The 20,659-nt window shown below is 46.7% G+C and overlaps 1 pseudogene; it reads right to left on the bottom strand.

Moving 5' to 3' along the window:
• Positions 1-16,438: 16,438 nt before the first annotated feature.
• LOC139180171 (forkhead box protein M1 pseudogene) lies at positions 16,439-19,105 on the bottom strand (annotated as a pseudogene).
• Positions 19,106-20,659: the final 1,554 nt, after the last annotated feature.

The raw sequence follows: 20,659 nt of genomic DNA, 5'->3' as shown, positions 1-20,659 counted from the left end.
GTTTTTCCATGGTTAGTAGAGCCTGTCCAAAAGAGAGTTAACTCAGTCTTTAACAGGAAATCTCCAGGGAAAAAAGTACATGCTGTGGTGGAAACTCAACAGATGAGAAAGCAGAAGCTGATGCCGTGGGTTTCCCAGATTCAGGATATCCGAGCTGTCTGCTGTGTCCCCTTATGGAGAGACCCTCCCAGCAGGGGGTTGATGACTTTAGCAGTCAGCCGATGAAGATGTAGTCAGTTCCTCTTTATGTTACATGGAAAATAGAAATTGAATTCTGTTTCACATTTATAATATCTAGAATTGAAAGTGTTTGCACATTTTGCCTTTAAAATTGCTGTTTTAGTTGCTCTGCTGCTGCTGCTGCTGCTAAGTCACTTCAGTCGTGTCCAACTCTGTGCAACCCCACAGACAGCAGCCCACCAGGCTCCTCTGTCCCTGGGCTATACAGTCTTTTAAAAAGTATTTATTTATTTTTGGCTGTGCTGGTCTTCGTTGCTGTGCGGGCTTTTCTCTACTTGTGGCAAGTAGGGGCTACTCCCTAGTTATGGTGCAAAGGTTTCTCATTGCAATGGCTTCTCTTGTTTCAGAGGCGTGCAAGCTCTAGTGTGCTCAGGCTATTAAAGTTGGGGCAAGTGGGCTCAGTAGTTGTGGTTCCTGGGCTCCACAGCACAGGCTCAATAGTTGTGGCCCATGGGCTTAGTTGCTCTGCAGCATATGGGATCTTCACTGATCAGGGATTGAACCCATGTCTCCTGCATTGGCAGGCTGATTCTTTACCACCAAGCCAACAGGGAAGGCTGTTCTATAGTGTTAATGGTATTTTTAACCTAGTTGATCTACCAATTGTGAGTCAGGAAATGTCTGTGTTACTCTTGGCTCATTTACTGTGAAGTAACTAGACCCAGAGAACCCCATGGACAGGGCAGCCTGGCGGGCTACAGTCCATAGGGTTGCAAAGAGTTGGGCATGACTGAAGAGACTTAGCAGGCAACTAGACCTGTTACCTAGATTTCTAGGACGATACAGCAATAGTATCAGTAACGGCAGCAGGAGAAACAATAGCGGTAGCAGTTCTGTCAGTCAGGATCCAGCCAATTAGAACAGAGTAGTGCTTTGGTTTACAGAGGGGACTTACATCAGGATTTGTTCAGAGAGAATGCCGAGGGAACCCAGAAGCAACTGCAGGCAGTGGATATCACCCCTCAGTGAGACAATAAAATGGAGGAAGCCAGGAGCCAGGGGAGGACGCCTGTGGTCCTCAGGTGTTGGAGGAGGGGGCACGCTGCCCAGCTGTGCCTCTGCAGACCTGAGGGGAGACCTTTCAGAGTCAGTCCTCAGGTCTATGAAAGGGATATTGACTAGCTATTGCAGACACCTGTTTGAGGACATTGTGAGATGGGTTCTGTAACGCCATGAGAATGTGGACCCAGGAGGCCACTGTTGCTCCTGGATGCAAGCCATTGTTGCTATAGCAACAGTGACAGGAACAAAAGTAAGGAAGTCCATTCCCCCTTCTTCAAGCTCCAACTCTCCCTGGAGAGTCCATCCTTGAAGTGATGGAGTCAGCAAAGGAGTCTGGGAAATGTGATCTGAACCTTCCTGGTCCCCGAGTTACTGGGAAGCATGGTGTCAAAGAGGGCAACTGGAACAAAGAGACTGGGGAAGTGACGCCACAGTGGATGCAATGTTAGAAAGTTCGAGCAGTCAGATTTTTTTTTCAACATGCAGATGTTTCATGTGATTATGCTGTAAACTCATTCTGCATTTTTTAGAGTTTAAGTCACCTAGGGAAGCAGTGTTCCAGAGTGAAATACAAGGAGGGATATTGAACTGGGGATGATTCATTCCGCCAATGGGATCTGATGATAAGTGGGCCAGAAGGTGGTTAGACCCTGAAAAAGACTTAGAAGCAAAAACAAGACAGAAGTAATACGTAAGGATGAAAAACTCTATCAGTTATGCTGGAGTATCATGGCATCTGGTCCCATCATTTCATGGGAAATAGATGGGGAAACAGTGGAAACAGTGGCAGACTTTATTTTGGGGGGCTCCAAAAATCACTGCAGATGGTGATTGCAGCCATGAAATTAAAAGACGCTTACTCCTTGAAAGGAAAGTTATGACCAACCTAGATAGCATATTTAAAAGCAGAGACATTACTTTGCCAACAAAGGTCCGTCTAGTATGGTTTTCTAGTAAGGACCTTTACCTTCTAGTAAAGGTCCGTCAAGGCTATGGTTTTTCCAGTGGTCATGTATGGATGTGAGAGTTGGACTGTGAAGAAAGCTGAGCACTGAAGAATTAATGCTTTTGAACTGTGGTGTTGGAGAAGACTCTTGAGAATCCCTTGGACTGCAAGGAGATCCAACCAGTCCATCCTAAAGGAGATCAGTCCTGGGTGTTCACTGGAAGGACTGATGCTAAAGCTGAAACTCCAATACTTTGGCCACGTCATGCAAAGAGTTTACTCACTGGAAAAGACCCTGATGCTGGGAGGGATTGGGGGCAGGAGGAGAAGGGGATGACAGAGGATGAGATGGCTGGATGGCATCACCGACTCGATGGACATGAGTTTGAGTAAACTCCAGGAGTTGCTGGTGGACAGGGAGGCCTGGTGTGCTGTGATTCATGGGGTCGCAAAGAGTCAGACACAACTGAGCAACTCAACTGAACTGATGCTGGAGTATCTAAGAATCACTTTCCTATCCTGCCTGTCCATGAATTAAAGGCTCACCATTCTGAAGGATAGTTATGGGAGTGGGTAGGTGCCTCATACCTATTTAGGGCTTTTGTAGGGAGGCTACAACATGCTCTTGAGGCAAGATATTTACCCCCTTCTGGTTTCTGGTTCTTATCATTGTGTCAAAGCTTGTAGCAGAGTTTTTCAACCTCAGCACTGTTGATACTTTGGGTCAGATAATTCTTTGTCTTGAAGGTCATTTCTGTCATTGTAAGATGTCTACTAACATCCTTGGCTGGTAGCATCTTGGCTACTATTAATAGATGCTGGTAGCATCTTCCTGGTTGTCACAACTGAAGGTATCTCTAGAGACTGGCAACTATGTGCTGGGGAGAAAAGCATCTCCAGGTGAGAGGTCTGGTTCATAGTATCTAAATCCTCAGGCAGGGTTGTCTTTCTTCTACTTTTGGACCACTCCTTAGGGCAAACGTTTGGCTGTAGGTTATCAGATGGCAGCTGACTTTGAATGAACCCGGGTAAAAGTTGGGGTTATATGAACTCATCAGGAGCAGAGCCAGACAGGGCCTTTCCCATCACTCAGTACCAGGGCCCACTGTTTTATAATTCAGATGGTAAGGGCTGATGATGAAGCCTTCTCTGCATGACTGGAACTCCTCCAGATTTTTACCTGTCCCCATGGTGGTGCCAGGTCTCAAAGGTACCAGAAAGTTCTGGGGGTGGAAGTCGTGGTTACTCAGGAAGGCCGTGTTCTGTGTGGAGGAATATAGCAGGTTCTTGTAAGTGCATTCTATCCTGACATTGAAGCCTGAGGAGAAGAAGCCACAAGCTATTAGAAGTCAAAGGGAGCTATAAAAGCTGAAGACAGGAACAGAACTGACATTTGTGTTGTCTTTTAAGTCAGGTATATTGAGGTGTGTCTTTCACAGTAGAATTATTTTCATTAAAATTGAGCTCATTTCTATGAGTTTTTACACATGCATATAGCTGTATAACCACCACCACAATCAATACCTAGACCAGTTCTATCACCTACAAAATTCCCGAAATATTCTTCTGTATCTGACATCTCCTGTTCCCAGTCCCTGACAGCATCTTATCTTTCTGTCCCTATAGTTTATCTTGTCTTCTTATCTATTTCTGCTTAAGTGAGGTTTTGGTAGTTTTTTTTATTTCAAAGAATTCACCCATTTTCATTGATCTTGTTGGATTAATGTATGTAAAGCTATGCCTAATAATGTCTGGTTGTTCACCTTATATCTGTAGGATCTAATGTGCTTACTTTCATGGCTGGCATTGGCAATCTGTGTGCTTTTTGTCTCACTCTGTATCTCAGATCAGAATGGTAAGACATTTATAAATTTTATTCATCTTTTCAAAGAACCAGGTTTTGATTTCAATTTTGTTTTCTGTTGCTTTTCTGTTTAATTTCTTTTATTATTTACATTAATCTCTTCCTTTTCTTGTTTTAGATTTAATTCGCTCTTTGATTATATAAGCATTTGGATACTATAAATTTATTTCAAAATGCTACTGTAGCTTAATTCCATACATTTTGTTATGTTGTGTTTTTATTTTTATTTAATTCAAATCCTTAGCCATTTTTATCTAGAAGCATGCTGTTTGATTTCCTAATATATGGGAATTTCCCAAGTACTGAATATTGAAATCTGGTTTAATTCTATTAAGGTCAGAGTGTATTTTGCATGGTTTGGATAATTTTATGTTTGTCAAGACTTGTTTTGTTGCCCAGAATACGGTTTACTTTGGTAAGTGTACACTTAGAAAGAATGTTTATTCTGCTGTCATTGTGTCAAGTTTTTAAGCAATATTAATTGGATTGAATTGATATGCTTACAGAATTTTTGTTCTCATACTTTATTGATTACTGAAAAAGAAATGATTTTTTTACTGAGATGTAATTAACATATAATATTAGTTTCAGGTGTACAAAATAATGATTAAATATTTGTATATATTGTGAAGTGATCACCACCAAGTCTAATTAACATCCATCACAAAGCATGGTTACAAATTTATTCCTTGTAATGAGAAATTTAAGATCACTCTCTTAGCAATTTCCCAGTATTCAATACAGTATTTTTAACTCTGTTCACCATGCTGCACACTATATCCCTAAGACTTATTTATTTTATAGCTGAAACTTTATAACTTTTGATCATTTCATCCTTTTTACCCACCTCCAACACCCTCACTCCAATGACCACCAATCCCTTCTCTGAATCTGTGAGTTCACTGCCTTTTTTTTTTTTCTCATTTGAATTCCACATATAAATGAGATCATACAGTATTTAATTTATTTCACATAGCATAATGTCATCAAGGTCCATCCATGTTGTCACACACGGCAGGATTTCCTTCTTTTTTATGGCTTAATATTTCATCATACATCTAATATATATCATATTTTCTTTATTTGTTCATCTATCAGTGGACACTTAGGCTTTTCCCATATCTTGATTATTGTGAATAATGTTGCAATGAATATGGGAGTGCAGATATCTTTTTGAATTAGCATTTCTATATCCTTAAAAAAAAAACCCAGAAGCAGAATTGCTGCATCATATGGTAGTTTTCTTTTTAAAATAGCCTCTGTTTGCAAATGAAATGATCTTACATATAGAAAACTCTAAAGACTCCATAAATGGTTGTTAGAACTAACAAATGAACTAAGTAAAGTTTAAGAATACAAAATCAACATACAAAACAGCTGCATTTCTATATGCTAAAAGTGAACTCTCTGAAAATTTAAGACAAAAATTTTATTTGTGATAACATCTAAAACAATAAAATACTTAGGAATAAGTTTAACCAAAGAATTGAAACACTTATACACTGAGAATATAAGACAATAATAAAGAAATTGAAGAAGACATAAATAAATGAAAAGGTGTCCCTGAATGGAATATAGGTTGGTCATGAAAAAGAACAAAGAAATCCATGGATGAACTTTGAGAATGTATGCTAACTGAAGCGAGTCAGAGAAAGACAAATACCATATGATCTCATTTATATATGGAATCTGGAAAAAATTCAAACTCATAGAAACCACAGTAGATTGGTGGTTGTGGGGCATCAGGTGAATGGGTGAAGGTGGTCAGAGGATACAAACTTCCAGCTATAAGATGAATAAGTTCTGTCGGGGGAGCTGTGTAATTTCCTCGGTTCTGTCTCACCACAGCAAAGATTTGAAACGGCGGTCAGTGTTACAGCTCGGTTAAAGCTCAGAATTTTATTCAGCAAGCAAAGGAAAATACACTCTTGAGGCATGAGGGTGGGCTGACCCCAAAGAAGAGGCCCAATCTTGGCTCCGCTTTTTATATGTTTCATGTCCTCCCCCTAAGCCTGCTCTATATAAATCAGGCTAACCAGGAAGGCTGTTTGTTTCACCCTCCAGTCCTTGGATTTTCTTTTGTTCCACTTTCATGGGCTTTTTCCTATCTTTTTCTTTTAGTCACTGCCATTTTGGACTCCCTTTTCCTATTCTAACTACCTAACAATTCTGGAGATCTAATATACACCATGCTATCTATAGTTAACGTTTTATTATATAATTGAAAGTTGATAAGAGAGTAGATCTTAACAGTTTATATCACATATGCAAAAAAAATTCTAACTATCTCAGTTGATTATGAATTACTGTGGTAATTATTCAGTGATAAATATAAAACTGGGCAAAGGACCTGAATAGACATTTTTCCAAAGGATTCATACCAGAGGTTAATAGCTACATGAGAAATTGCTGAACATTACTATTCCAAACTCTTATCTATTGACCTTCTCCCTCTGTCTCTTTGCAGCAGTCTCTCAGAGCTATCTGAGGTGCTATCTCCCAGGTTGCAGTCCTCATTTTGCACCAAAATAAAACTTAAATCGCAACTGTCAAGTTGGTCATCTTTTTAGTTGACCAGCACAAGAGAGTGAGAATAAAACATCTAAACAAATAAAAAACTTCAGGAGGGCTTCAGTGCACTCTGGGTGTAGTGCAGTCGACTTGAGGTATGTTCATCATGGGCAAGGAGCATCGTTGGCCATCCAGACGTCACCCAAAATGGAAATGCCAGTCAAATCTTGCATTCAAGGAGATATCATCCACACCTGCTAGCATGGCTATTGTCAAAAAAATAAAAGAGAAAAAGTGTTGAAAATGTGGAGAAGGTGGGACCCAGAGCACTGGCTGTGAAGAGGGTATGAGAAGAACATGATTCATCTTGCTGGTGACATCCGGGAAGATTTCCTATGACCTGCCCTTTTGTTAGGAAGGGAGACCCCACGAGGCTGCATGGAGTGAAGTGGTGAGTTTTCCAAGTGTGGAAGGGGATTCGTCTCCCCAGATGAAGGGCAGAGGGCTGCAGGGCCAGGTGAAAACAGGAGGTGAGAGAAAGTTCCTGCCCCCAACCAGAGCTCATTCAGGCCAGATAAAAAGATGGAAACCAAACCACAGCCAAGTGAGGATACATCACAGGATTCTTAGAACAGGTTCTGTGTTCTTTGCTTATTGAGAACTCACTAAGAATCCCTGTGAGAAGAAAAACAGAGGAGAGATAAGAGTGAAAGAGAATGCCAGCTATAAATTGGCAGTTGCTGGTCAACTACAAATTGGCACTTGCCAAGAGCATTTGCCAAGAACTGAATAACAAGTAGGGCATTTGCCATCTGCCTTTGTGGAGATGGAACCCTGTGCTGCTGCAGCTATTGACCTTCAACATTCAGGGTGGAGTGAGGCACTCTGTGCTCCAGGAAATCTGGTGGGACAGGTCTTTAGATAGTTAGATATTTTCAGGAACTGATTTTATGATCCCAACCTTTGCATCTCTTCATATCTAAAAAAGCACTGAATACCTTCATAATGATATCAGCTCCTCATGACTAGCAGAAAACCTTTTGTAAAATGAGTGCCTGATTGCACTGAACTTCCCGTTCACCAAATTCTTATCTATTGACCTTCTCCCTCTGTCTCTTTGCAGCAGTCTCTCAGAGCTATCTGAGGTGCTATCTCCCAGGTTGCAGTCCTCATTTTGCACCAAAATAAAACTTAAATCACAACTGTCAAGTTGGTCATCTTTTTAGTTGACCAGCACAAGAGAGTGAGAATAAAATATCTAAACAAATAAAAAACTTCAGGAGGGCTTCAGTGCACTCTGGGTGTAGTGCAGTCAACTTGAGGTATGTTCACCATGGGCAAGGAGCATTGTCGGCAATCCAGACATCACCCAAAATGGATTTCTGAGTTAAGGCAGAATTCCTGGCAGGACCTATTTGGATGCTCACAGACCTCCTTGAAACTGGCCCTGTCTGCACAGAGAAGAGAGTGATGGTTACTGTTTACTGGTCTCCTTGAATTTTATTGAATTACATGGGAGGAGGGAGTGTCTGGAAACAGACTTGTATAGATTTTTCGTTGTTATTCTATGTCTTAAAAATCTGTTGCCCAGTCCCTAAGTCATGTCTGATTCCTTTTTGTCACATGGACTGTAGTCCACCAGGCTCCTCTGCCCATGGGATTCTCCAGGAAAGAATACTGGAGTGGGTTGCCATTTCTTCCTCCAGGGAATCTTCCTGACCCAGAGAATGATTCCATGTCTCTTGCATTCAGTTCAGTTCAGTTCAGTAGCTCAGTCATGTCCGACTCTTTGCGACCCCATGAATTGCAGCACACCAGGCCTCCCTGTCCAACACCAACTCCCGGAATTCACTCAAACTCATGCCCATCGAGTCAGTGATGCCATCCAGCCAGGTGGATTATTTACCCCTGAGCCACCAGGGAAGCCCCTTAAAAATCTGCTTTCACATAAAATTAGGATTGGGGGCATTCTGGTAAAATCTGCCAATATTGAGTGCATCTAATAAAAGAAAGGCTAGCCATGGGCAGCCCTGCCCTCGCTCTGGGGCTCACACACATCAAAGCTCCTCCTATTTTTCTCACTGCCTGTTATCTCCTGACATTGATGGCATAAGTCAGTTTTTATTTATTATGAATCTTGTACTGCTCATTTTCCTAAAGTTGAAAAAACTTTTTAGAGAAAGCTGTCTTTGTGTGTGTGTGTGTATCTTTCAAAAGTGGAACTGAAATACAGATCCAAAAGATAATGTACACAAGGAAATTATTAGAGAGGATATACTTCTGGGGGAAGGAAACGATATTCCTATGTATATAATGTGCAGATAGCGCCCACGTCAGCATTTCTTGCATCATGAGGGGACACTCACTGCTTCTCTCCCTGGTGCTGCTCTTCCAGGTTGCAACCTGCTGCAGGAATCGTTGTATACATTGAGTTCTTAAGGGATAGGCTACCCACTCCATTATTCTTGGGCTTCCCTAATAGCTCAGATGGTAAAGAATCTGCCTGCAATGCAGGAGACCTGGGTTCGATCCCTGGGTTGGGAAGATCCCCTGGAGAAGGGACTGGCTACCCATGCCAGTGTTCTTGCCTGGAGAATTCCATGGACAGAGGAGCCTGACGGGCTACAGTCTATGCGGTCACAAAGAGTCAGACACAACTAAGCGACTTTCACTTTCACTTTCAAAGGCTGAACACACATGCTTGTTAAAAACATTGAATCATATTTGACTTACGGCCTAATATATTAGTATTATGGAGATGGGTCACACAAAACAACGGGCTCATTTTCGAAAGCGGCTTCATCTCAGCAGTCTCCATATGCAACAAAGAGCACCTTTCCCAAGACAGCTTCTGAAACTCTTTGCTGGTATTAAAAGAGTTCTCAAAACCAGCACTTCTAGATTTTTCTATTCCAGAACACAAAAGCCAACTCTTGAATAGCTTCAAATCAGTGTAGGGCATTTGTAGCAATTCAACAAAAGTCCATTGAATTCAAAGGAAAGTCAAATGGATTAAAGTGAATTTAACCCTACCGTTCACAAAACAATCACGAATTGATATTTATTATGCATCCACTGAATGGGAGGCCCTTACTGGGGCGCAGGCTTCCAAAGAAAAAAAAGATACGATGGCCCTTGACTTCCAAGATATCATGGTCCAGTCATCTTGGTGGCTAGACAGTCCAGGGAAGAGTCAACTAGCTCTCAAAGCAGATTGTTGGCCCAAGGATGAAGAAGAGGTTTGGTAAGTGAGAGCCAGAGGTAAATAAAACATGACTGAAATAAAGACAGCATAAGTGTCCCAGGGGATGAGAGCTCAAGGCACTAAAGCCTCAAAGAATCTGATGGTTGGAGCAGGCTTTGGAAGGAAAATTATGGGATCAGATTAGTACTAAGTAAGGCTGTGTATTCAAGGTTTTCATCTGCATTTTTCCTTATTCCCAGAATAGTAACATTCTCTGTATGTGTGTGTGTACACACACATGCACTTTGCCTGTCTGTGAAATATATCCACTGCCCCACACTCCACAAGGGATCTGAGATGAATGAAAGGGCTGGGATTACAGCTCCTTATACGAGGACTGTCCACATTCACCCATCTGTGTACCTTCAGACTCCTTCCCAACCCTGAGACCTTGAATTCTCAGGAAAAGATAAGACATTCCTGTTGATGTAGAGCAGTGAGTCGCTCAGCCCTCCTTAGATCAACACGTCCTGGAGATAAACATCTGCGCCTGCCCCTGTGATGAGTGTTGGCATACCACACAGCATGCAGGTGGACAGGCTTCACTGCAGTGCCATCTTCATCTCTGTGTTTAAGTTCTACTCCAGGAGAACAGATATTTAAAAGGAAGAGGAAGCCCAGGGTTGGGATGGAGCCTTTGGGGACATCATCAAGCCAGGAAACCAGCAGTGTTAAGGGGCAATGGGTTAGTGGTCTCTCAGACTCAGAATAGGCCTTTCAAGGAGACCTGGACCCCTGTAGCTTTGGCATAGCTCTTATATAAGTATCTTAGGATACTAATTTTTGCTGAAAGTAGAGGAATTTTGGAGACCAAAATTTAGCAGAATAATGCCTTGTTTTTTGTTACCTAGATCTAGAAACTGCTAGTAGACTTGCCTAAATAATTCATCTTCAGTGCTGGAGCAAGGAGGGTTTCTTTCAAGCCCTTGAAACACCCTTGAAATGCCCTTGACCTCGTGTCGTGTAACTGAGAGTCGCTGTAGGGAACGACTGAGTCAGGAGGCTGCGCGTCTTCCCAGGTTTCCCACAAGACCCATCCTCAGGCAGCAGTGATGGTAACGTTGCTCTGATCACTGGATCCGCTCAAGGTCTCAGGCACTCTACTCTTACCAAGGCGTCAGCAAGGTTTTGTTGTTGTTGTTACCTGGTGGAACGTGGCTCATAGAGAAGAGAATGGCGAACACGGGGACAGCAGTGCTCATGGCTGGAGGGAGGAGACAGCTTGGCCTCGTCGCCAAGAAGAGAGGACACTTCGGTCCGCGGCTCCGGTGCCAGCGGGATGTCGGGGCCGGATGTCCGCGCTCCTCCGCCTCATTAAGGCTCTGTGCGGAGCTGTTTTGAGCGCAGAGCGGCCTTCGCAGGAAGCCGGAGAATCCTCCTTTCGTGGGACACTCAGAGCAATGGGAGCCTGTGGGTGCACACTTTGGACCAGAAAACCGTGTTAAATGGGAACACGAGCTACAAATGCTTTGGCTCCAGATTAAAGGGTCTGAGCGAAGAGCCGTCTGTGTTCAGGGACAATGAGTGGGGCTGGTTTCGTCAATGACTAGACGTTAGTGAGCTCTTCCCAGGCTTTAGGAGCCATTCTCACGATCAATTGCCTTCTCTCTTCGGGTCGGAAAGCCCACGGTGCTCTGCTCACAATGTACTCATGACACGCATGTGAGTTTGCTTAACAGACATTTATTTGCCTTCCAGTGAGGTGTGAGCTTGTTGCTGAGATCAGGCTTTGCTCCTCAGGGCTAAGGAAGAAGTTGAATCCTGTGGTCATTTACTCTCAGAACCTCATCAGGTCAGATGCTGGTGGGGCAGGGAAATGGACATATCTCTGAATATGGAGGCAGGAGGTCAGGGTTCAGGTCCAAGTCTCTAGGCCAGCCCCTCACTAGAGGGCCAGACATCAGCAGAAAGCCGTCTTCCTGGAGTCTCAGCAGCACCTGCATAGATTCACATCTGCTGCACCATGATCAGGAGACACTCAATCATGCATGAAAACAACTGGGAAAGCTGCTTCAAGATGCAGACACCTAGACCCACTCCAGGGTGCAGTGGAGCCTAGACGTCTACATTTTTAATACAGTTCCCAGGTACCAATGTTGGAGTATATTCTGGAATACTCAATGGAAAATGTCACCTTAGATCATCTCTCAGCTCCTTTCTAGCTCTTACATTAGAGTATTCCAAGTGCTCTTGTCTGAGTAAATCTCATGGTTGGCTTTTATGATTGACAACAACATTCTGTGTGTGTATATAGGTGTGTATGCGTGTGTCTGTGCATGCCTGTATGAAGCACACAAAGGTAAATTGCACACCTTAATCTGTGCCAAGTTAGAATACATATTTATAAACAAAACTGGCCAGGAGGAGTAACTAAATTGACAAAGCAATTTATTTAGAAGAAAGCTGTTGCAGTAATAGAGGCTAATTGAGCTTCCAGACTAAAACAGAGTGCATGTATGGAAGAATGAGAGACAAAGCATGGGGCCATGATGACATTTATAATTAAAGTGGGCACATATGAGTAGCCAATAGTTTTAATCTGAGTGCTTAAGAAAATGGCAAGAACACTTACCTGGAAATGGAGCTGTGCTGAGAGGCAAAGGGGTGATGACCCTCAGCCTAAGCAAGTGCAGATAAGTGCCTGGCTGGTCAGAGTTCTAGAGCCACTCGTGGTGGCCTCTGCTGCCCCCTGTTGGTCCAGGAACAACAGTCACTGACACTTTCCTGTAGCCCTCTGCTGAGATACCCAGAAGCCAGCTGTGTGGACCCCCAGTGTTCTGGAGGAAGAGCTGGCAGACGGCACTTAAGTGTGAGGGCTGAGATGATGGCGGGGCTTCCTGTGGGTGTAGCTAGAGCTTCTGCACACTGGGTGTGGGTCTGGGGTCCTGCATTCAGTGCATGCACTTCTTGGATAGAACTTCTGAAATGGGTGGGGATGGAGGGGTAGGCAGTCTTAGCACCAAAGTCTCTCTGTCGCTGTCCCATAAGACAGCCCTGCAGGACTTGTCTTCTGGGGTTTGTGCCAGAACTCCCAAGTTCACCTGTGTCCTCCTCCTCCATGGTTTTTTATTTCCCTTTGCTGCAACATTTTGCTTTTTTTTTTTTCTTTCCTTTGTGCAGACCTTGGACTATGAAGCCCAAATATCCCATGAAGCCAGAAATTAGTACCTCGTCATCTGTAGAGGAGAGTCTCTATTCTAATCTCCCATGATCTTAAGGTTTATTTTTATTGTTATTGATAGTGGTGGTACTATTATTATCTTTATGATGGCCCTCAACTTTTGTTATCATTGTTGGTCATTATTATTTTATTAGTATTTATTAGTAATAGTAGTCATCTTTTTTCCTTATTATGGGTGACTTTGTGGTTGATTTATTCAACCTGAGAGCTTCCTATGGGACTTAGACAAATCTGCGATTGCTGAACAGGTCAGCTGGCACCCCTGTGCCTTCTAAGGCAGTAGCAGAACTTCTTGAACCAGTGAGGGGACTGAGAATGTGTCCAGAGGTGCAAGGGGTCCTAGGGTGCCCTAAATGCCCCTAGGATGCCATAAGTGCCCTTCAATTTGGGGCAGTGTTGGCTTCCGGTTTCTGAGCTGATGGAGGAAATACTGAGAAGGTAGGAGGAGGTGGTGACACTTTCTAGAAAGCCAAGAGCAATATCACCCCCACCTTCAGGGTGAACTTAGAAAAAAATGTATACTTCTGTAGGGCCAATGATTTCCTCCTTGTGTCTTCTAAGACAAATACGTTTTAAAAAATATAGATAGCATCACATACTTTTTCACTTTTTATAAATATATTGTCATTTCACACTTTTCATTATCTTTCCTCCCTGGGCTATTTGAAAGATTATTTTTGTTTTGAAAGTAGGAGATTGTTGAACCCCTCTTTGCTTACTCTAAATATTTTGGGTCAAGTGTGGCTAATGAGCTGCGTGCCTTCACCTGGGCAGATGGAGGACCACCATCTTCTCACAGCTGACAGCATGTGTTCTGATGGAGCCCAGATCTGTGCCATCTCACTAAAATCGTCCTGTGTCCTGAAGCCCTGCCCCCTGGAGGCACAGGCCCAAGAATATCAGCCCACCCAATCCCAATAATTCCAATCTCACCTGGCTTCTGTGACAGACTCCTCTCTACTCCTGTGATGCTCAGAGGATCCCATAAAATAGAGCATTTCTCAGGCCCATTCAGAGCCTTTGAAATGACAAAATTGAAGATCAGACGATGTTTTGTTTTGTGAGAATCTGAGAATGTAATGAGGAGGATTTAGATCCTGAGACAAGGGAGTAAAAGGAATAGGCTGTGACCCAGGTCACAGAGAAAGACCGTCTCAGAAGTTTTGGGAGGTCTGGGCATGGCCCCAGCGTGCCAGCCATCTCCCTGATAGTTTCATCCCCTTGTGCCTTCAGCCAGCAGCCCCCTGCCCCTGAGGTGCAGGGCTCTGCAGAATGAAGACATTCCCCCAACTGTTGCTCTGGAAGGAAGGAGCACAGTTTGCTCTTCCAAGGAAGTCCTCTCCGCGTGGCTCAGTGGCTGTTCTTGGACCTACTCGGGTCTTTTCCTGCTGGAGAAGAGAGGCAGCCGGTGAGGTGGGTGTTCTCTTCCTACTGCCTCCAGTGCTTCTCAAACTCTGCTGCTCATCTGATGACCTCAGACCAGCGGCAAGCCCGATGCCTCAGAACAGACAATGAGCTCTACCTGTAAGGAGGATTCGGGCGTGTGTACACATTGCAACTCACCAACTGAGTCCAGTGTGGCCAGAGTGAGAATAAACCAGTACAAACGCTTATTATATTCTCTACGCGTGGGGGTCACACAGTGCATTGTTAATGTGCACATGTGGGGGCTGGGAGGGCCTGTTTCTGTGTTTTTATAAAGTCTTCCGAAGCTCTTTCCCTCAATTACAAAATCTATCTTGAGTAAAAATAATATTCAGATCCTCTTCAAGGCGTACAGATAAAAACCACATAAAACATGTCTTATATGGTAGAACTTTATTAAAATTGAAAGAAAATTTTTTATTCTATGGTAAATTTTATAAAAATTTTGGGAAACATTATATCAGTCCTACTAAAATTATCATTAAAAAGGAAGGCGGGAACTTATTCAAACTATTTTTTCATACCAACTATTTTCATACCAGTATTACATGATAACAAAATCAAATAATGCATTATAAGGAAACCACAAATTTCCTCATGAGCATAGATACAAAAATTCTTAATAAATAGCATATTACATCCAACAGTCTGTAATATATTATAGCATATTAAATCCATATATAATGGATCTTGACCTACAGGTGTTTATGCAAATTTGATTTAGGGCAGAAGGAAGGCCCTGCTGGAGCTGGGTGCAGGGCATGCCTGAGAAGGATGGAATGTGGCCAAATGATCTTTCTACATCTCTTGAGATGATTGTGTAGTTTTTCTTGTATATTCTATACAAGAATAAATATACAAAGACATTTATATAAATATACAAAGAAAAATTTAAAACAAACTTTATAGTAACACTTAAAGAAACATAAACACATACATGGATGTCTCCCACCATGATTTATAGTGAAAGACTCCACAGAGTCCACTAGACTCATCTCAGGTCAGGGCGCACCTTCTGCAGAGCAGAGTCAGGCCCTTTAGGCAGGTTCCAAATGTTCAGATACAGATACTACCATCAAATACAGATACTACTATCAAATACAGATACTACCATCACAGTGGCTCAGACGGTAAAGCATCTGCCTACGATGTAGGAGACCTGGGTTTGATCCTTGGGTCAGGAAGATCCCCTGGAGAAGGAAATGGCAACCCACTCAAGTATTCTTGCCTGGAAAATCCCATGGATGGAGAAGCCTGGTAGGCTACAGTCTATGGGGTCTCAAAGAGTCAGACATGACTGAGCGACTTCACTTCACTTTCACCATCAAATACAGATACTACTATCAAAAACAGATACTACCATCAAATACAGATACTACCATCACTTCCTATCTACACAATGGTTAAAAGTCACTCCTAGAATTTGCCTCAATTTTTTTTTTTTTCCACAGACCAGCATGTGCCCTTGGGCTTTATTGGGTAGGTAGTTACAGTATGTTCTGGAGCCGGGGCCTATGTACGTGGTCAGCAGGGACCCAGGGCAGCTCTCTACGAAGCGGTGGTGCCAGCTAAGGTAGGCAGGCAGGCCAGGTAAGGCGGGCAGGCTGGCTGGCCTCCACCTTCTGTCGTGTCTCTCTGGCATGATTAGGCTCCTGATCAGAGAAACGTCTCTTGGGCACATGGGGGCAGCCACTCTGGTCCAGGTACCTCCACCCCTACCTCAACTCTTGACCCATAATAAGGGCCCCCTTTACCAGGATTTCTTCGTGCAGGAAAGCTGACTTGGAAATGGGGGCTGGTGGGAGGGAAGGGCAGTGAGAGGCACCCTGGCAGGCAGACCCGCTCCTCTGGGCACCCACTGTGAGGAACTCTTGAGGGAGGGGCCCCGAAGGAACCGTGCATTGCAGCCCTCCCGCCTCCAGGAGCCAAAAGCAAGGGACAGAAGCAAACTGGAACCCCCACCCCATCATCCTACCCCTCTTCTGGCAGTCTCTGGATAATGATCTAAGAAGACAGGCTTACGTTTATAATTAGAGGATAATTTGGAGCGTATACACTATTTACAAGGGCCACCTTGCATGTAGCATGGAAGGCGGAGGGATGTTGTTGGGCACAGATGCCAACGGTCTGGGGGCCCCTCCTCCCTTCTCACCCTGTTTCTGCTGTTCCCACCCTCAGTGCCTGGTGGGGAGTTGGGGGCATAGAGACCAGCCCCCAGGACCTTGCTGCTTGCAGAAGGCCCAGGACTGGCTCAGACAGGGTGCCTGCTGTAGCATCGCCAGTCTGGGGAGTGGGGCACTGGGCGAGTGGATGGCCCCTGCAGACTGTCCTCGCAGAGGACTCGGAAGGCCGGCCCCCGAGCACCTGGAGAGTGAGTGGATGGCTTGAGGGGCAGGAGCCCTGCCTCTACCGCAGGTCAGGAATGCACTGAGTCCAGCCAACGCTGCCGGGGCCCAGCAGGTCCTCCTCCAGGCCAGGGAAGCTGATGTCCAGCAGGATTTTGCTGAGGCTGTCATTCATCATGTCCAGGATCAGGCCCTCGGTCAGAGAGCGGTTGGCCGAGAGGCCGGCCACCTGCGGCTCGGGGGAACCCGGCTTGGGGACCTCCATTTCGGAGGACAGGCAGCTGCCGAAGGGGTCAGTGGCGAGGTCAAAGGGTTCGGAATTGAGGAGCTCTCGGGGGGAGTCAAAGAGAGGGACGCTTTTCAGAGGGGTGGCACTGAGATCCGCGAGCTCCAGGGAGTCCAGCAGGAGGCCAAAGGCACCCTGGGGGGTTCGTACAGGGCTGAAGTCGAGCCCCCCCACTTTGGCTAGGGGTGTGAGCCTCCAGGACTCAGGGGTTGTGGGGAGGGCAGATTTGCTGGGGGTGGAGGAGGTGGGCAGCATCCCCTTAATGGGTGTCTTAAAGGGGCCTCCATCTTCTGGCGGGGAGCCGAGCTGGCAGGTAGGCTGTGGGGGCCCTGCCAGGGCTGGCTGGGGAGCCCCCGGGCCCTCGGAGAGGAGCAGCTCGGGCTCGTCCAGGCGGGGCGGCACGAGGTGCTGTTTCCTCCGAGACTGGCTCATCTCCCGCCCCTCCCTGCGTTTGATCACCAGCAGGTCGGAGAAACGGCGGGTGGGGGACCTGGACCCAGTGCTGGAGGACTTCTTGGGCCTGGGGGTTGGGAACAGGACGAGTCCTCCCAGGAGTGGGATGACTCTTCCTTGACCGATGGGCAGGGTGAAGGCCACGCTTCCAGGGGTGGGCTCTCGACTTTGATGGGCCTCCCTAGATGTGGTGTCTCCTCCCCAGGCTGGACGTCTTCCTCCTTGATGGATGGGACAGGAAGCAGAGGAGAGAGTCCTTCCACGAGGAGTAGCTTCTCCTCTGTCACCTGTCCTGCCGTGGGCAGAGAGGCCACCCCCTCATCCGCTAGCAGCACCTTGGGGGCGATGCAGACTCGCTTGCTGTGGCGGGCAAGCTCTGAGAGTGAGGCCACCAGGGGCAAGGGCACCTTGACTGAGGGCTGCAGCACCAGTGACGGGTTCGCGGGGAACTGGATGGGCACCAGGTACGAGCTGACCCGTAGCAGTAGTGGCTTCATCTTCCGCCGTGCACCCAGGGGGAGTTCGGTTTTGATGGCCACGTTCCGGCGGAGATCAGGGTTGGGCCGTTTCTGCTGTGATTCCGAGTGCTCGGGCGAGTGTGCAGACCCTGGGTCCAGTGGCTTAAATACCTGGTCAAGTGTCAGGTAGCGATTGGCACTGGGGTGAATGGTCCAGAAGGAGACCTTGCCGTTGGCAGACGTCTCACAGACAAACATGTCATGTAGAGAGAAGTTGTGGCGGATGGAGTTCTTCCAGCCTGGCTTGGCGATGTGCTTGAAATAGGGGAAGTGGTCCTTGATCCAAGAGTAGATGTCTTTCAGGGTCATGCGCTTCCTCTCTGTGCTGTTGATGGTGAATTGTATCATGGCCATGTAGGAGTATGGGGGTCGTTCAGACACGGAGTCCGGCCAGGGTGCCGACGCTCCAGGGGGCCTCTCCACCTGAGGGCTCTTGGCCTGACTCTGCTCCAGGTGAAGATTCTCCTTTTCTTCCACCTCTTGCTTGATGCTGCAGGAGCCCAGCCCGTCGGAAGTCATCTTTCCAAGCCACTGGATGTTGGTCAAGCTGTTGTCCAGGGGGCAGCTGGCTGCCTCACCGCCAGCACAGTTCTTCCATCTCTGCCCAGGAAGGGCTCCCGCTGGTCTTAGAAGATTCTCATCCCCAGTTGCAGACTTTGGTCCCAGGGTGATCACTTCTGTCCTCTTGGGGTCCTTGCTGGTTTGGGCTTGACGCTGGGGTCCTGGAGGGGGAGTGGGGGCTCCCCCACAGCTGATGAGGATGAACTTGTTAGGCCCACTGCTGCCACTCTCCTTCCCTTTGGCGGTCAGTGCTGTGATGATGCTCTGGATGTTGGCATTGTTGGGGACGACCACCACTTGGGTGTTGGGCATGGTTGGGTGGTTCAGGATCTTGATTCCGGCTGGAAACTTGCAGGGGTGGGGCTCTGCCACCTCCTTGGGGGCTTGTGCTTGAGCAGGCTCTTGTTGGGCAGGGGGCCCCTTCGGCTCCTCCTCTGCTGTGTCACCTGGAGCATTTTGAACAGGAAGGGGCAGCCTCTGTCTTTTGAGAATCAATGGCCTACGGGGGCTAGTTTTCATCATGAATCTGTGCTTTCACTCTCCATTGAGCATCACAAGCGTGGACCCACCATCCAGACCAGGGCAAGGCAGCGGGGGTCTCTGGAACCCGGAGGAGGGTCCTGGGACAGGGCGGAGTGGAGACTGGGCTACCTCGCTGCACCATCGGCTCCGGGCGGCTGGGCGCTGCTCCGACCTGCGGGCCTGGCCGCAACCCCGGCTGCGGGGCGGGAATCCCGGGATCCCAGCGGGGGAGGGGGGGGGAGGGTGTCCCAGGCCCGGGCCGGGGGTGGGGACCTGCTCTGGGGCTTTCAGTTTGTTCCCTAGTTTTAGGTTGACAGCTTGACATTCGGTTTGAGAAGTGCCATGTGACAGACTTGGATTCCATGAGGAGACAGGGCAGTGTGTGCAGCTGTGTGTCCCCAGGGTGGTCCGGTCCCACTGCTGTCTCACCCACCAGGGTGGGGAGTCCTGCTTCACCGGGCACAGCCACTCCCTCTAACACCCAGCCCACTCGCCAGAGTCACAGTCACGTCAGGGCACGGGGCGCTGGAGGACGAGTCTCAGTCGCCACTGGTGTCTTCGTCCCAGTCACTCTCTTCGGAGGAAGAAGACACCTGGAGGTCATCGTAGAGGACGCTCCGGGGCCCGGGTATAGCGTGTCCCTCAGGCTCCTGGTCGACGGACCGGCGCTCCACAGGCCACGGAGACGGGGGCACCGTGTACCCGCAGCTCCAGCAGCCTTCGCCGTCTCTCAGGAAGAGCATCCTGAGAGGCTGGGCTGGGATGCCAATAATGGGCGAGGGGTGGGCTGCGGAGAATGCACGCATGCTCCTGGAGGGAGATCTGTCCGCTGGAGGCTTGAGGTCAAAGTGTTGCCCCTGTGCAGGTGTCTCCCTGGATACACGGGCGGCCACTCTAGGTCCACATCCAGCTGTGCCGGGTGGAGGAGGGAGATTCAGGAAGGCCCCCGGATCTGCTGTCAGAGTGCTCTGCTGGGGGATCTGGACAGGGCTGGGTCTAGGTTTCTTTGGGGGGTTCACACATGTCAGGGTGGGGGTCTGAGCACATCTCTTGCCTGGAGCCTCGATGCAGCCCTTGGATGCTGGGGCCAAATTCCTGCCGATGAGAGGCACTGTGGAGAGGCTGGATTTCACACCATCTCTCCTTGTTGGTGACCCTCTTGGGTGATCTGGATGCTGTAGGGATTTCCTCTTGGATGTGTGGATAAGCACGGGCAAGTTTGGGTGCTGCAGGAGAAGAACACACAGAGAAACCAGGTGTGAGAATCTCCTCTTCCTCTAGTAAAACACCTCAAAGGAATTAATTTTATATGATAAGATACTCAACATCAGGTTTGCTCATAAAAAAAAAGAAAATTACAGTATGATTTTGATACATTTATGGATCAAATAGGTAAATGGAAATGTTATAAAAATATATCTTGTTAAGCAAGGGGAAACAAGCTTTTGGTACACACTCTTCTTAGGACTGTACACAGCTTGGTGTTTTGCAGGCACTATGATGGCAAAATGAGTTTTCATGGTCATGGAGGATGAATCACAATTCACAGATTCCTGTTCTA

The sequence above is a fragment of the Bos indicus genome, chromosome 27, assembly GCF_029378745.1.
Source record: "Bos indicus isolate NIAB-ARS_2022 breed Sahiwal x Tharparkar chromosome 27, NIAB-ARS_B.indTharparkar_mat_pri_1.0, whole genome shotgun sequence".
NCBI lineage: Eukaryota > Metazoa > Chordata > Mammalia > Artiodactyla > Bovidae > Bos > Bos indicus.
The sequence above is the reverse complement of the archived record's forward strand: the minus strand, read 5'-3'. Positions and strand labels throughout refer to the sequence as shown.